The sequence below is a fragment of the Leguminivora glycinivorella genome, chromosome 17 (assembly GCF_023078275.1).
Source record: "Leguminivora glycinivorella isolate SPB_JAAS2020 chromosome 17, LegGlyc_1.1, whole genome shotgun sequence".
NCBI lineage: Eukaryota > Metazoa > Arthropoda > Insecta > Lepidoptera > Tortricidae > Leguminivora > Leguminivora glycinivorella.
Window position 1 is genome coordinate 10,683,931 of NC_062987.1, and position 14,424 is coordinate 10,698,354.

General features: G+C 39.4%; 1 protein-coding gene across 1 annotated transcript in view; it reads right to left on the reverse strand.

Moving 5' to 3' along the window:
• The window catches only part of LOC125235595, a 217,207-nt gene that overhangs the window by 1,097 nt on the left and 201,686 nt on the right, over positions 1-14,424 (reverse strand). The gene's annotated exons all lie outside the window — the stretch shown is intronic.

Genomic DNA, 14,424 nt, shown 5'->3' on the forward strand with positions numbered 1-14,424 from the left:
TATACATTAATTGGAAGGAAGGTTATGTCATACTTTTTGATATAAAGGTACTGATTTGTTTTAATATTAAGGCTGTTAACACACAGCAGGGCCGTTTGGCAGGATGTCGCGTGGGTTAAATAAGCAAAACGTGTTTTTTTTTTAATTATGTAATAAGATTCCCTTAGAAAAGAGTAAAAAATTAAAAGTAAGTACTTAGATATTTTAGGGTTTTGCGATAAATTAGTACCGTGCCTATCTATACTTTCCCATCTTCGAGGAATTTTACCTTACAAAGCAATATAAACATGCTTTAATATCTAAAAATCCATTTTTATCACGCTTCGACTATAGTTACTCACAACTGAAACCATAGAATAAATAAATCCCGTAGTTTTTCATAATAGGCTAGTTTCCTATACTTAAAATAAAATACTTTATGCAGTGCACGAAACAAAGCAGCACATAATTAAAAGAAAAATATGGACAGTAGTTATATTTAAACAGAATTTATATTTAATAAGTCAAAGAGAAAGATATAAAGTAAATGAATTGACCGCGGCGTCTCATCAGTATTTCATAGTAATTCAATATTAGCAAATCGTTTTGTCAGTTCTTAAAAAGAAGCTAATTTGACTAGTAGGAAACTAGGAAACTAGCATATTTAAATAACAAAAGATTTCCCGTTTCAGCTCAATTTCTCCTTTTGTACTATGAGTGGTTTCGTTCGCAGTTATTCCCATTCCATTTGACGGTGACGTGGTGTCATTCACCTGTCATCGCTGAAACGGAAGTACCTTCAAGACATCAATACGAGCCAAAAACTATTTAAAAATGTATTCTCTATCGCGTCTGTTTTCATTCTATGAATAGAAACAAACAAGCAAAACATTAAACTGATTTTTGTTACAACTATATTGTTACATTTTCATTGGACATCGTGAAGCTTCTTCTATATAGGTATTTTATCTAAGTACTATTATTCTCTTTATTTACCTTTCTTCTTAAGTTAGGCTATTTTATAATCCATACTAATATTATAAATGGGAAAGTGTGTGTGTCTGTTTGTTTGTCCGTCTTTCGCGGCAAAACGGAGCGACGAGTGACATAGGCTACTTTTTGTCTCTTTCTAACGCGAGCGAAGCCGCGGGCAAAAGCTAGTATGATTATAAAAGTAAAATACAAAACCACTTACAAAACAATACAAAATATATAAACACATTATAAAAAAACCTAACCTAGGGTGCCGCCAGCATCGGGGCAGGGCCTAAGCTGCCGGTGGTTAGGGCTGCAGAGAGAGGAACCGTCGGACTATACGCGCCGTGTCCAAGATCACCGCCTTCTGCATCTGGCCCTTGATCCAGCCACCTAGCGAGAGTCTCTTAAGATGTTGGTCGAGACTCTTCGCTATGAGACCGTTCGCTGAAACGCCTATTGGAACAATGATCGTTGAATCAACATCCCACATGGCGGTTATCTCGTGAGCCAAGTCTAGGTACTTCCTGGACTTGTCCTTCTCGGCTTTCACGAGATTCTCATCAGGGGGAATGGTGATGTCAACGAGCACGGCCCGGCGTTGCGGTCGATCTATTATCACAAAGTTAGGCTTATTGGCTACAATAGTCCTGTCAGTGATAATAGATCGATCCCAATAGAGCGTGGCACGACCATTTTCGAGAACTGGCGCAGATTTAGTTAAGTACTATTTATTATTATTTGGTAATGCACCGGCAGTTTATAGCTGACACGTGCACATCAATATCCTGCACTTGAACTTCAAGAAATATTTATCGAGTATGTCTGAAAAAGTCACTCGGGTAACCTGTTCCACACTCTCTATGCGGTTAGACAATAAAATAAATGGTTGCTACTACTCTGTGTGGATTTTGAAAGAAGTCTAACCATAAAAATACCCCGAAAAGGCAAAAAATGCTTTTTTAATTCTATTAAACTGTCTCAAAACATCACCAAATCCAAATCTGACCCATTGCGGCATCTTAGACTAGGTACGCAACTAACGTACTACGCGGCTAGCACAGCGGGTTCAACGTATGAAACCGGAGCCGCCGCAAACACTGTCGGCCTTTTTTTTTTTTGATGACCCAGGGGGAATCCATTATGGATCCCACTGGCCCGGGAGAAGCCAGTGAGTATGTCCGACTCGCACGGACTAAACCCCCTGGGGCGTTCCGCCGCTCGCTGTTTGGACGGGGTTTCGGGCACTCGGTTGTAGGCCTCCGATACCCCGTCAGCGTTGCCCTTGCGGGCCCTTCTCGAAAGCTGCTTAGGCAGCTTACTGCGCTGAAGGCCCTCGGAACACGGGAGGGCCTTCCAGCTCGGAACCTCGTTGAGGCGGGTGATGGGACTCCCGATCCATCACCCGCAGGTTCCATGGGCGCCAGAAGAGTTCCGGCGCCCGGCGGTGGACATGGTCTTTGGTTCCACCGCTAACCAAGTCGGCCGCAAAGGATAGGGAGAACGGCGCACCGTAATACCGGCACTCCTCTTCCCTTGCGGCCCCACCAATGCCGCTACAGCGGAGCGGCCCCGCCAAGGTCGCAGGGGGTAGGGAGAGTGGCGCACCGCTATACCATCACGCCTCTCCCCCTGCGATCCCACCTCGGCCGCCGAGGACAGGGAGAACGGCTCACCGCAATACCGACACTCCTCTTCCTCGACGGTCCTCCGCCAATGCGTCACAAGCGGGCTTATGAAGCCCACTTGGAGCATCCTCCTCGGGCCAGCTCGCCCAGCAACAAGCCGGCCCTGGTTGCCTCTTCGCTTCACCGTGGGTGACCAAGCCACGGTTACTAAGCCCCTCCACCACGACAAGGTGAGCAACCTGCGGGGGGAAACACTGTCGGCCTGCCGCAACCGCACGCGGCTAGCCGCTTAGTGCGTACTAGTAGACTAGCTAGCCTTTACTGCGTTTTCACATTATCCGATCCGATATCGGATGTCGGAAGGATTTCCATAGAAAAAATCCAAGATGGCGCCAGTAATGTATGGGATATCGGTCCGACATCCGATATCGGATCGGATAATGTGAAAACGCAATTACACTAATGGTACTTTTATTCTGTCCATTATCGATAAATGTTTACGTGCTGTATATTGTACTAGCTTTAGCCAGCGACTTCACTCGCAAAGAGACAAAAAGTAGCCTACGTTACTCTCCAATCTCTCCATGCCTTCAACTATCTCAACTTAATAACCTAACCACAAAATTAAAAATTTGAAAAAACCCTGGACATAGTGGACCGATTTTCATAAAACATGGCTAAGAACACTCCCGACCTGAGTTAGTCTTTCAAACAAAAAAAAAACTAATTCTAAATCGGTTCATCCCTTCGGGAGCTACGATGCCACAGACAGACACACAGTCAGACAGACAGACAGACACGTCAAACTTATAACACCCCGTCGTTTTTGCGTCGGGGGTTAGAAAAATCAAGTCTATTCGTCGCCCCGTTTTACCGTGAAAGACGGACAAACAAACAGACACACACTTTCCCATTTATAATATTAGTATGGATATACATGCAACTATAAAAGCACATTGGTCCGCATAATTTGCGTACATTAATTCGTTGCCACTGCGCCCGTTGTCCCGATGCAAATACACATTTGTATTTGAATTGTTGATCTGGTTTTCGGTTCGCTGCAGATTTTATTCGGCGCGGTAACGATTGGTAATATTGGTATACAGTGTGTTTTTTTAGTAGTATAACCTAACCACAAAATTAAAATTTTGAAAAAAACCCCGACTGCGACATAGTAGACCGATTTTCATGAAACATGGCTAAGAACACACCCGACTAACTCAGCTTTCAGACAAAAAAAAACTAAATCTAAATCGGTTCATCCGTTCGGCAACTACGATGCTACAGACAGACACTCACACAGACAGACAAACAGACAGACAGAGTCGTTTTTGCGTCGGGGGTTAAAAATAGAAGTACCTACTAATACCAAAATGTGTTTTGTCTCCAATAGGTACTAAAAGTGCACATCACTACGCGCCATGTTGCGAAATTTCACTAGAACAATTTTTTTTTTTCATACTAAACTGAACTGTCATCGCATACATGAGAATAATAGCGCCCTCTTGACAATAGTCATATATTACTATATTATTAGAGATGGGCCGAATATTCGGTAAACATTCGGTATTCCGCAAATTCGGTAAGTTTTTCAATGTTCGTATTCGGCCGAATAGTTCGATTACATTGCCGAATATTTACCGAATAAACAAAATAAATAAATAGCGTAAAATAAAACTATGGAAACGGATTAAATCGCGTATAATGAATTCAAAATACATCCCGACGTTTCGAACTCTTTACAGCGTTCGTGGTCAACGGGTGACTGAGGAAAAATTACAATGTGTAAAAGCTACCCACATACAAGAAATATTAACGAACCATGACCACAAATAATATAGATTTCTAAGGCAGGTTTACACACTGTTAATAAAGCTAGTTAAAAGTTATACAATATTCAAAAAATTAACCATTACTATGTTAAAAAAATAATTAACCAATTAATCTACACAAAATTGACAAAGAACAAACTGCAAATGTCCAACACCATACAACACAAATGCCTCACAGCCTTCATCGTGCTTGTTCCATTATCAGATGTACTACCGGATCCCAAGCCGGTGGTAAAGTAAAGCCTCTTAGTAAGATAAATGTGTACCCATAACCAATCATTGAAACGTTTTTAACTCTAAGCCAGGATTTAAAATATGTCTCAACCGAATATTCGGCCGAATGTTCGGTTCGTTCGGCAACAGCTGAACCGAATGTTCGGCCGAATATTCGTATTCGGCCCATCTCTACTATATATGACAACAGTATACCTAAGCTATTTTTAGTCGATCCAACTTTCTGAACAAAGGCTAGAAGCATATGTAATAAAAAAAAACAATAAAAACACTCCAACGAATATAAAACCAGAGGATTTCATTAAAAGGATAATTTCAAAACCACATTTAAGTATCAAAAATCTCCATTTCACGTAGGATTCCGTCATAAAACTAGAAAAGTACTGGTCCAAATAAATCCCGGCGACCACTAAATCTTGCATACGAAAATTAATACAGATTTTATTCAGGATGACCCGCGAATTTGACATATCTAACCTTTAAACGCTTGACAATACGAACGAAGACACGCGCCATTGTAAATGACCACCAAACCACCGCATCTGCGGCCGCCCTAAAACTGGAAAGTCGTAAAATATCCAATGATAATCTCTGCTCAAAAATGGATGCAATAAATCCACGCAGTTCATTAATTTAAATGCACAAATTTCCCTAGTCATAGTAAAATATTAAATGAAAATACGCAACGAAATTTTCACTTTAACGGCCTGATAACAAGGACTAGGGTAAATAACATAGTCAGTGAACCGTAAGCCCAGCAGGCCTATTATGCTCCCAATTTTATCACTTATCTACGTGGATAAAGCATCCGTCACGTTCTGGCAAATATGGCAGTGTGAGAGTAACAGATGTCTTATCTACATGGATAAGTGATAAAATTGAAAGCATAATAGCCCAGCATGCTTTTATTGGATCACGTGAAATGAGGCTTTATTAATTTCGAATAGCGAAACTAATGCATAATATAAATCACGGAGAGCCAGGTAATGTCCAGTTTTGTTAACGCAGGTATAGAGCGTGCGCAGACAGAGAGCGGTCCGGAGTTCTGCGTTCCGCGTTCAGAGTTCCGCGTTCTTTAAAATGTTCCGAGCACAGATTTCGGGAGATAGGTCATGCCGGGCGATTTGTATAGAATACGCCTGTCGCAAGGTCTGCGCAACCCACACAAAGTACCAGTAATTGTAAAGATAATGCACGCACACACCTAATCCACACACACTTGTAGCTGGACGCTCCTATTGCGCAATACACGCGCATCATTTCAATGTATGTGTACACGCGAACGATAAGCGAGCGCGATCGCGCACGCACACAACGATAAATAGCGGGAACGCCTCGCCTCGTTTCCGAGAAAAATGTCTCACTGAGTGAATCGTTTTGTACACCGTTCATTGCGGCGCAAAACACTACACTGTTTACAATATGTTCCTTGTGTAGCCGCAATGTATAATGAACGTTTTAAAGCACAAGCAAACGTAAGGTTACATGGTACAACTCGGAGTATTACGTTGAATTCGTGTTTTATGTGAAATAAAAGGAAATAAATAGTATTTACCTATGAAATGTTATCCTATCGGCTTGGAAATTATTCAGGTCACTGCGATGTTTGCAAGTTATTATTGGCATTTTTTGGCACACTTCGGCATTTTTGATAAAACTCGTTTTTCGTCGGTGAACAGCGCGCGTGTACACTCGATGACAGCGGACGGCGAACTGGCGGCGGTGTAGGCCCAATGGGCCTACATCTGCGACCAGGCCGCGCGCGGCTTGTCCTCTCTATAGAATTTTTTCCTCTGAGGTTCCGAGTCTGTAGCAGCAACGCACACAGCGGGCAGTCTGCCCGCGGCGGTCAAAGCCGAACGCCGCGTTCTAGCGTTCTTTTCCCGCCGAGACAGAGAACGCCGAAACGCGGGGATGTTTGAGGTTGCAAACACAGAAAAAATAATGAATGTGTTAGGAAAAGGAAGGATTTCTGAGGTCGAATCTACGGATAGTACACGACGAAATGCTGTTATGTTTATTTTATCCTTAATAAATGATTACAATGTCCTAAAAATACAGCCAGCCTTTATTTTTCTCAATTAATGAAACTATTCATCGACATCCGAATAAAAATATCGAATCCTAAGGAGAATTTAATAGGTGCAGTTTTTGAGCAATAATTCTTCATAGGAAAACGAACTTTTCAGTGACATGTTGCATGTACAAAGACACAAACGAAACTAGAACGCGAGAATTTGAACGCCGCCTGTGTGCGTTGGAGCTCTTGAGCGGTCAACGGTCACCAGAATTTGGTGCTTACTTGGAAAATATTACTGATATAACTCCTAGTATTCTAACAAATATGTAGATCCGTAAGTTCCATAACACACAGTCGAGAGAAGGACTTTTAATCTCGTTAGTGCGTTTTCACATTATCCGATCCGATATCGGATGTAGGAAGAATTTCCGATATCAAAGGCAAAAATCACAGATGGCGGCTTAAATGTATGGAATATCGGTCCTACATCCGATATCGGATCGGATAATGTGAAAACGCACTAAGACAGGCTATATTTTCCATGGAAAATATTGAAGTAAAGTAGTAAAGTACCGATACAGTTTTACTGTTATATTATAATAAATAAATAAATATAAATATTATAGGACATTCTTACACAAATTGACCGAGTCCCACGGTAAGCTCAAAAAGGCTTGTGTTGTGGGTACTCAGACAACGATATATATAATACATATATAAATACTTATATATGTACATAGTAAACATCCATGACTCAAGAACAAATATCTGTGCTCATCACACAAATAAATGCCCTTACCGGGATTCGAACCCGGGACCGCGGCTTAGCAGGCAGGGTCACTACCAGCTACGCCAGACCGGTCGCTACATATGAATCTTAAAATAGATTAATTACCCACGTACCTATGTAGGCGCATCCAAAAGTATCGTACCTACTACAAGAATAATGGCGCACATTAATTTAATTATTGAATTAACATAAGTAGAAACGCAAATGGCCTAATTTAGCAGTTTTAATTAAACTGACTTTCTGACATTAAACAGAATAGGTACCTAGGTGTGGCCATACTATTTTAAAAATTACATGACTTTTAAGAATCCCATCAGGAATATAATGTCTAAGTATTCTATGAGACTACTATTTAAGAACAATTAGCACGACCCTTATTTCATTCTTCTTCTTCTCTCTTCTCAGCATATATAGGTTAATTAACCAACGACTCAATCTTATTTTCAGAGCCTTAAGACCGTGTAAGTCGTGTAACCTAGTTTTGCGGTAGGTACCAAAGAGTAATTTCTCATATCATCACTTCATCGTATACCTAAACCATTACATGTTAAACGGTATCTTTCAACTTTGCATTCGCCCACGCCCACACAGGTCAACTGAGTTTAGTAAATCTTATGATTACATACTTTGAAGTGATCAATTATAGTCGGGGTCAATAGTATCGCCAAAAATATAAATAAACTTCTTGCCTAATGACTGCTGGACCTGTAGCCAAGAGTACAAGTCCGTGACAAACGAAACGTAACTGGCTCTGTGTCACTGTCACCACTACGGAGCGGAGGAGCGATAGCACAGAATAATTATATGTATAGTAAGTACAAGTAACTGGGCCATTTTTTTTCAAACTTGTCCACCCCACTTTTTTGTAACATGGGTATTTTTTTACGCGATTCATACTCAGAATCGCGAGGTCTGTCGATCCTGACAGGAGAAAAAAAAATGTCCCAAGATTTCTATACATTTTTCAAACCTTCCATTCCGTTAACCACCATACAAAATGTACGAAGAAATGGTAACGGAATGGGATTGGATTAGGATTGAAAGATTGGATTTTGAGTGGAAACCACATAAAAAATTCCAAATCCAAAAACAAAGGGTTGAACAACTTTGAAAAAAAAAATGGACCATCTAATAGTGGCGATAGAGAGAGATGACGACGGTACAATGCCGAGCGCCAACGATAATATGCAGTATCAATTGGCTACTGACCCTGAGCGAAAAGGTTCTTGAACGACAACCGAGTGTCGGAAGGAGTGGGTAGGCCTCGTACTAAATGGACCGATGACCTGGCCAAGATTTTAAAGAGAAACTGTGTCTGAAATTCTGATTGGTCATGTGGCAATATTTTGGAGGTGCCCAGGGGTTTTTTTGTGTTTTGGCTAATTTGGCACCTTGATATTTATCTCAGAGACTGACTGTAACTATGAAATAAAACTATGGAAACGGATTATATCGCGTATAATGAAGTCTATGCACTGTGATTACACGTTTTACTTCGACAGTAACTCATCACTCGATCCTCTTTGATCGGGATGAATTGTGACTGCCATCTCTTGACACAGGCTTAGAACTTTTGAACCTCAGTTTTGACAATTTGGCCCATATTCTTAGCTTGATATGTGTTAAAATGTCAAATATTAATATTAGCGCCATCTAGCTGAGCGTACCCCAAAAGTGTAATGCCATCTAGGCCACCGTACCTTTTTCTGTATGGTATTGAGGTACGTTTTTTTCTTAGACTTTATCTGTCTATACGGAGTTATATATGTCTGTGTCCCGATGTTGCGAACACTTTACAGCATTCGTGGTATAATCCGTTTCCATAAGTAGTTTTATTGCATGAGTAACTATCGCGGTAACCGAAGACAATATGACTGTACCTACCCAAGTAACAATTTCTGGTCCTATAGTGGTCGAGAGCACCAAATTAAATCACATTAAATAGTCCTATAAATAGTCTATATTGGTACTGTAGAGCCGATTTGGCGCAATTATGCAGCCATTTAGTGATATAATAGGGCTATAGCAGTATCATCCGTGACGTTTAAGGTCTATAATGGTGATGTGATGATGACTATTGTGCTAATTTGTTGACATAGAGGACACAGTAACGCTATTATAGTATCAATTTATGCTATAGTAGCATTTGAGATTCCGTTATACAGATTTTTTGTTCTGTAATAGCAGTTGCCGTCCCTTTTAATGCGAATGAATGAAATTTCTAAAATAATTTAATGTGTGTAATATTTAACAAAAACTGTTCTAAACGAGGAACTTTATGAAAAGTGGCGTGTAAACTTGTGAAGTTTAGTGTCAATCAAAATAATTTGGATTTCGTATAATTCCATCATTACTGCAAAAAGGTATGCGATGGAAATTTTACCGTTAAAGGAATATTAGTTTAATGGAGTATTTTAAGTGCGCCCTCGATTTATACCTGTTTTGAATAAAATAAATAAATATAATTTAATACAATAAAATTATTGGCACCATAGTTTCTACTATGGACCCAAGAAGTCAAACATACGCTTTTATAGTTCGACTATGTCACTTATCATACGCATTCACTGCCATAAGCCCGCCATTGTGGATTCAATTAGGGTTGCATGAGACTTTAACTATGATCCAGTTTAACTTATAAGTTATTTATATAGAAAACAATACTTGTATTCAATGTTTTACTATAGAAAGATCTTCTAAACAGTTTTTTTTTTATAAAACATATAGTAAACTCAGCTATAACGCTATTGTGTTTTAAAAGAGATACCGAAACCATTATTCCACAGTTCTGTGATATAAAAGAGTAATTGTGACGTATACGGCGATGAGATATAAAAGGCATTAGAAAACGACTATTAACGCTTTTCAAAGCTATATAAACGTATCCTGAAAACTTCATTATGCAGAAAAATAGCTCTATAATGGTATTCATATCACTACTACAGTGTTAAATACTGTAGCAGTGTTTTCCAAAGCCACTATATCCCAAAATAGTGGTATAGTTAGGTTTTAATTTCTGTTAAAATACGACTACTAAAAATACTATAAGCGGCTTGTTGGGAACCTTACTAGCGCAAATTGAATGCATAACAGTGATTCCTAACACTATTATACAATAATATTGTTCTTTAGTGAGGTTATTTGATACTGTTATAGACCAGGCCTATAGCGGCTGTATAAAATGGTGATATAAACGTTTACATCACTTCCTAATAACACCTTTTAGCTGTATAACACAACAACTATAGCGGCTTGTCGGGAACCTTAATAGCGTAAATTGATTGCATAACAGTGATTTCTAACACCATTATATAATAATATTGTTCTATAGTAGTCATATTTGATCCTGTTATACACCAGGCCTATAGCGGCTCTATAAAATGGTGATATAAACGTTTACATCACTTCCTAATAACACCTTTTAGCTGTATAACGCAACAACTATAGCGGCTTGTCGGGAACCTTAATAGCGCAAATTGATTGCATAACAGTGATTTCTAACACCATTATATAATAATATTGTTATATAGTAGTCATATTTGATCCTGTTATAGACCAGGCCTATAGCGGCTCTATAAAATGGTGATATAAACGTTTACATCACTTCCTAATAACACCTTTTAGCTGTATAACGCAACAACTATAGCGGCTTGTCGGGAACCTTAATAGCGCAAATTGATTGCATAACAGTGATTTCTAACACCATTATATAATAATATTGTTCTATAGTAGTCATATTTGATCCTGTTATAGACCAGGCCTATAGCGGCTCTATAAAATGGTGATATAAACGTTTACATCACTTCCTAATAACACCTTTTAGCTGTATAACGCAACAACTATAGCGGCTTGTCGGGAACCTTAATAGCGCAAATTGATTGCATAGCAGTGATTCCTAACACTATTATACAATAATATAGATCTATAGTAGTCATATTTGATCCTGTTATAGACCAGGCCTATAGCGGCTCTATAAAATGGTGATATAAACGTTTACATCACTTCCTAATAACACCTTTTAGCGGTATAAGCTTATAGAGCTAAAAGGTGTTACTGGAGGCTTTTATACGACAAGCGGTCACGCCGAAAACCTTTATACGACATCTATAGTAGCTTTTGGCGTCAAAAACCAAAATTATAGCACTAAAATGTTACTTGGGTACCTACGTATAGGTAGTTATGTGTCGGTCAAAAGACTACAATTACGCTATTTCGCTGTATCATTTTGTTTACACTTTTTGAAGTGAAACTTCTGTAATGCGAATTCCAACTGACAGCGACAACGTTAAACTTTTAACGCGCAGTGTTGCCAACTCGTTTTTTAAAACACCTACCCCTTCTATTTTCATTTCCACACTACGAAGTTTCACTTCTTCCTCGCGGAGGGACTCCACGCATTATTTTTTTTTTAGGATCTTAATTATTGTTGTTCATATTCACTGTGAAGCTTTATATTGGCATTGGCACATTATTTATAAATAAATGGATTCATTCACTATGTGTCCCTTTTTGCGGTTGGGAGTAGATTCCACTAAATCTTTTAGGGCTAACATATATTTCATTGAATCATATTAGTTAATTAAGTAAAGTACAACGATGTACAACGATGGATGGATTGTGTGAAAGAGGACATGAGAAAGAAAGATGTGAGTGTTGAGATGACGAAAGATAGGGGAGAATGGAAGAGAAAGACATGTTGTACCGACCCCACATAACGTGGGATAAGGGTAGGAGGAAGAAGAAGAATTAAGTAAAGTACAGCGGAGCAAATCTCGACTGGGGGGTAAATGTAACTGGTCCATTTTTTTTCATGTTTTACAATCTTTGCATTATTAAATAGAGTGTCCACCGGTTATATATTATAAGCATGTTCAGTGGATACATGTAGAACTCCACATCATATTTACCCCGTTGTACCCCTTAATTACTTTTTACTAAAGCTCTGGTAGTTTCCCGTTTTACTCGTCTCTGTGATTCGAACCTTAGACCTAGACAGGTAGATATAGCTGTCGTCAAGCAGTGAATAATTTAAATAAATCAACAGCCAGCATAATTATGTTTTTGCATACCTACACATAAAATTAATTCCTTAATGATGTTCAAGCCAAACAAATCAATATGCCACCAAAAGGTTAATTTGTGCATAACATTATGCAAAACGTGACCTCCGTGAACTGCGAGCGATTGCACCAAAACCAATTTACTTCTAAGACGAACTTAATTGAAGACTGCAACTGCATCCACTTACTTATATTAAATAAAAAATAATACAAGCAACAAGCAACTTTACATGCGACAGTAAGACTACGTTCGCATGACACGGCGCACGCTGGGCTCGATGGCTTGAAAAGAGGACATTCGCACTTTTTTTGGAAAATCTTTTTTTTTTTAATGCTATCCGATAGAGAATTATATAAGGAACAATAAATACAGAATACATTTTTTAGAAATAAGGCGTATTGACAGCAGAAAAAATTAAAGTCTGTTTTTTTTGTATGGGGGTATGGGACCCAAATATAGGTATCTTGTTTCTCAGAAACTATTAGAGGTCCCGTCTTCTACCTTTCAAGACTTTGTTTTTCTACTTTTATAGAGTAGGAAACGATAAGCAGATTTTTTATACAGGTACTGTTTTTTTTTGGTCCAGTAAAAACAATGATTTTCTGAATAAAGTGCGTATGTCCTCTTTTCGAGCCATCCAGCCCACCGTGCGGCGACTATTCGATATACGAGACGAGTTTTACCGTATACGAGACGGCCGTCCACACGGTGCTAGATCCATTCGGATTTTTCCCGCATGTAATCGGCAATCCGTCCTCCATCATGACCTTCGGCAACGACGTCACAAACACAACGCACACGAGAAACCAATGTGTCTGTGTGAACGAATCAACGTAAACATAAGCGCCGCATTCGATAAAGTCGTTGCGAGAATCTCGCATCTCCGGTGGCAAGAGCAAGACGGTATGCGGTAAAAAATATGTCTCGATTATGAGATTTTCTAGCATGGATGTCATGTGAACGACGACGCAAAGAGTTGCCATACAAACTACGATATTCGAAAATCGTATATGGTAGGTATAAATGCCACATGTGAACGTAGCAGCCTAACGGTTCAAAATCAAATGACAAATTGTCACTTAAAAGGGCAAAGTTGAAAGCCGTCACTTACGAACAGGGATCGGAACCCGTTCCCAAATACCATTTGATATCGTTCTTAAACCGTTACCTATAAATTTTGTTCAATGGGAACAAAATAATTTCGGTTACGGTTCTTATATCGTTCCCTAAAAGAACGGTTCATTATAAATTTTGTTCAGTGGGAACAAAATAATTTCGGTTTCGGTTCTTATTTCGTTCCCTCAAAGAACGGTTCCTTACAGTAACGTTTAAATGAACGAACAGAATTTTAGCGTTCCTAAAACCAATATTATTTCGTTCCGAGCCGCGCGGGAGTAGGTATAGCGACTGTAGCGAGCGCCGGAGCCGAGCGTTTTCGCCGACGCACGAGCCGCCTTTCGCTGTCTCTTTTTCACACGAAGTTCATTTATATTTCTGTTTCGGTTAGCCGGCCGGCCGCGGCCGGCAATGAAGGTGAAGGTAGGTTGTTTGTTTTGTTTACTTCATTTACTTGAGTTGCAACTTTCGGCGTATAAACAGTGAACGTGCAGTGTAGTTGGGGAGTTTATTGCAAAACCTAAAATTTTTTGACCAAAGCATGAAACTTGGCACAGTTGTTCCTTATATCAAAATAAGCCGATTAAGATCGGGAGCCTCCCCCCTGGGGCCCGGGAGGGGGGGTCAAAGTACCGCTTCACCCGGCTTGGTTTGAAAAATTCTAACTTACCCCGTTTAGTTAATAGGTCATGTTTGGTATCGTTTTCGAGTAAATCAATTACGTAGAATTCGTTTTTAGTACTAAAATTATAATTTAATGGTAAATAAAATAAAATTAAATAAAAAAAA